Source organism: Malus sylvestris, chromosome 11 (genome assembly GCF_916048215.2).
Source record: "Malus sylvestris chromosome 11, drMalSylv7.2, whole genome shotgun sequence".
Lineage (NCBI taxonomy): Eukaryota > Viridiplantae > Streptophyta > Magnoliopsida > Rosales > Rosaceae > Malus > Malus sylvestris.
Window position 1 is genome coordinate 17145341 of NC_062270.1, and position 4332 is coordinate 17149672.

General features: G+C 40.2%; 1 pseudogene; it reads left to right on the top strand.

Moving 5' to 3' along the window:
- Nucleotides 1-1523: 1523 nt before the first annotated feature.
- LOC126590275 (putative germin-like protein 9-2) lies at nt 1524-2327 on the top strand (annotated as a pseudogene).
- The last annotated feature ends 2005 nt before the right edge of the window (nt 2328-4332 follow it).

Below are 4332 nucleotides of genomic sequence, written 5' to 3' on the forward strand. Positions count from 1 at the left end.
TGTAGAGATCGAAATTTCGGTGAAATAAATGTTGATCAATAATTAAAATTTCAACGTTTATATGTCACATAAATATTACACATAGCATGTGACTAAACGAAAAATCAAAATAAATCAGAAAAGTCATTAAACGGGACACGTGTCAACACCTGGCAGGAATGATTTATTTCATCTAATTATTTAAATCCAAAAAATCAAGTTTTGGAATTCTATAAATAGGAGGCCAAGGCATTCATTTTGGGGGGACCAATTCATAACCAATTCACCTCACACCACAACCTTGAAGCTTTGAAACTCCAAAGCTCCCAAGCAAATCCCGGAGGACCAAGAAAGCTCTCTTCGTTCTTCGTCAAATCCTCATTCAAAATCAAGCCCCAACGGCCCTTGAAGAACTTCCACTAATTCAAGATCAAGCCCCGACGACCCTTCAAAAAAGTGTCCATCATTCATCATTCGTTCATCCCTAGATCAAGCCCCGATGGCATTTTGGATCAACGACGTCAACAAATCCGTACAACTGTTTATCCCAAGATCAAGCCCCAATGGCCCTTTGGACCAACAACATCAAATCCACCCATTACAAAGATAGAATCAGAGGCTAAATTTGTAGAAGAGATTGTAACCCCTAAATCATCAATACAAATATTATTTTGTACAAGTGTTCTTGTCTCGTTCATCGCAGGAATTTCCGTGTTTACATTTGTCCAGGAGCCTTGGTTCAAATACAAGTCCATCTATGGATTCTTAACAGCATCATTTGGCGAGCTTGACCACAAGCATTGTGGGGTGTTGGCCAAGGTTGGGTTGTCATGATTTGGGCAAGGTGCATTCCTATAGTCTCTGAAAATCATGATTTGTATTTGTCGAGTTCGACGAGGCTGATTCGAAAGGGAGTTCGGTTACGTCTATGAAGGAAAATTAGCTCATGACGAGGTAAAAGAGAGTAAGGCCACTAGCTGGTAGTCTTTTATGTAGATGTGGTTGGAGTCCTTTAGGTGAAATACTCTTAGTTCAAGGTACTCTGCTTGTGCAGCTGTCATTATTTGACAGAACTCTGAGTCATCATCACTCTCACATTTCCACTAGAAGGTCCGATCCTATTTATTGCCGGGCTAGATTTTTCTGACGAAACGACATTTTGTTGGGCATTGACCAGTAATTTCATTGACCATTCGGCATATGAGCCGAAGCCCAAGAAAGCTAGGGGCAATGTTTGAACCCAATTTTACATCTTCGGCCTAAGCAATCGAGGCCGTCGAATGATTAGGAAAATTAAGAGTTTTTCCTTGGCATTACTATTGATTTTAATCATAGTAATTATCTTGAAAATATCCTTAAAGCTTACAGAGTTCTGCATGGGATTCTTTTACAGATAATCAAGAGTTTTATTGGACTCAAACTAGTTGTGACAAAGATAAGTCATCATGCTTGAATTATAAATCAATATGAGTTTTGTACACATGTAAAATCATTCCTTATAATTGAGGAGTTACATCCATAGTGTTTCAAACTGAATCACGAACATGATATCACTCATCCACAACTCATCCACGATTGGAACTGAAAGCAATGGAGTCTATAACCAACTTCCATGGTAGATGGAAGTTGTGTATACCTTAATTTATAAATTGGATTCCCTGCTCACAGAGAAAAGCACTCTTTGCTTTGGGACTATCACCATAAGAGTATATAGGTCTCCTAATGAGTAGGAGAATCATCTTAAATCACTACCATGTCTACTGCAAGTTAGAAACTGAGATGTAATTATCGAATTGGTGTTCTAGGAGTTCCTGTTAGTGTAAAGTATATATGTATACATTCCAACAAATGGAACAGTAAATGGAAACTTCTTTACATACACCGGCTTTCGTGCCTTTTTTGGAGGATACCCTCACAGACCCTCCCACAGCCTTCAAGGCTATGAGGCATCCTTGGCTGAATTCCCTGCTCTTAATGAGCAGAGTGTTTCGTATGCCGTCCTTCTGTTTCTAAATAGAACTACCAACCCACCACCCAGAGCTACTTTTCCTCGTTGATGGTACCCTTGATCGTTGGTTTCGTTCACACCAAAAACAACCTCTTTCCGCAAACGTGTCAAGCAGGTGATCTTTTTGTGTTTCCCAAGGGACTTGCGCACTTCCAGTACAATGCTAATGCAGAAAACCCAGCCACAGCAATTTTTATTTGGAAGTACAAATGCAGGAACTGTATCAATCCCCTCCACCTTGTTCACCATGGGCATGGACGACAATGTGTTGACTATCTCCTTCAAGATTGATGTTGGCACCATTCCAAAACTCAAGGCTGGTCTTGCTCCCAAGCCATAAAGATAGTCCCATAATCATAGAATTGATGGCTAGTATTACATTGTTTGTTGAATAATTACCAATAATGTGTTAAAAGGGTGTGCCATCAACCGATATTACATTGTTTGCCATGATTAATTTATTCTCGACTATATCATAGATTCATAACATTTCCTTGATTATTTGTGGTGGATTAATATTTCGGTTTTGTTAAATTAATATTTTGATTTTACAATTCAATATAAAAGTTAAAAAAAAAAATAGGCGCATGTCTGATTCATAAAACTTAGAGTTGTAGTTAGAACAGTTATGGAGAAATTGAGTAAACAAGGTGTGGATGCAAATTTCTTCCTCCTTGATCTTGGAAAATTTTGCACCTACAAAACAATTAACACCTTAGGTTAAGGCCAAGAGCCTCACGCGCCCACAATGAATGGGGGGGCTTTGGCCGAAGAACCTCCGATGCCAAAGTTAGAATTTAGAGAGAAAGAGTGTTTAGGGAATTTTGGGATTTTTGCCAAAGTGTTGGCATTAGTTTTTGGTGAAAATGGGTGCCTATTTATAGGGTTAGGCTTTGCCCAATTTTCCCAAGTTGTGGCCGGCCACTAATGGGTTTTTGTGGTTATAGTTTTGGCTTAATTAGCCAATTTATTGGCTAATTAAGTATAAAAGAAATAAATAGGAGGTTACAAAATTGAATAGTTGTGTAAATAGGGTAATAAAATGGAAAAAAGTGTGAAAAGCTAGGTCCATCACTAGTTTTGGGATTGAGTGGGATATATGTTGTGGTTATCTGGATGTTTTAATTGATGTTTAATGGATTAATTGGGTAATTAATCCATTAATTAACCAATTAATATAATTTTGGAGTAAATATTTTGGAGGTTACGGGATTTGATGAGATGAATATTGAATTGTTACCTTTTTGGAGCATTTTTTAGCTGCTCGCGTGCAAGAATCCCGGTGTTCCTCAAGGGTAGTTTGGTCCTCTTTTACTAAAAAATCCATCTGTCGCCTTGTGATTATTTTTTGCTCCAAAAATGCCCCTACACCTACTGGGCTGCTCGTAGGAAAGGGCAGCAGGTGTAAAGATGTTCTTGCTCTAGGAAACTTAGAACTGCTTTTTATTTTGATGTAGATTTCCTCTTTAATGTGAAATTAGATCCTTCTAGGAAAGGGAAATAAATTTCTCTCAAAGCCTATTTAAGTCCACCTTAAGTGGGTTGTTAAATAAACTTTGGAGAGCGATTTATTCTACCCTACAAGAAAGAGAAAGCTTAGAGGATATTTGTTCCCCCTCCTTTAGCAATCTTCTACATCTTGCCCGTGCAAAGGACCATCTTTCGTTGCTTTCTTCGTGGATGGTGCTACCGCGGGGCAGCCGTCAGGATGGTGCGGCACGTCGGTTGGCATGGGCCAGGAGTTGGCTCGGCATGGGCCGATAAGGTATTGCAGCAGGGACCACTACTTTAAGCTGCTCGACTTGGCTAGAACCAAGGGCAGCTTGTCTGGCTGAGGCCGTGGATTGTAGCGCTGGGGCACATTACTAGGCGAGTCACATGGTGATTGAGAGAAATGAAGAGGCTGTAGGCCTCATGAGCTGCTGAAATGTTGGGTTGAACTCTCCTGCTAGGTACCACGAATGGCGTTGGCTACTTTAACTCTCTTCGTCAGGAGAATTGTGGGCTACTCCCAAAAGATGAGGTGAATAGAATCAAGGCGGCTGCATTGGCTCGTCCAATCACTATTGTGGATCATGTTGCAAATGAAAATGGGAAAATGGATCTTCCCTACCTGCTGAAGAGATATTGGTTGAGAAAAAACCAAAGACTTCTTTCGCTGCTCGTGTGGGTTTGCCGACTGCCTCCAGGCTTGTGATTGACTTGACTTTTTCCAAGGGGACGAAAAATGAGGCTACTAGATCTGAACATACGGCGTCTGCCATGTCAAGAATGGCTAGGATGATTGCTGATAGGATTGTTTGGCATAAAGGTCCTGTCATGCCCCTAGTGTCGAATTTTGTACC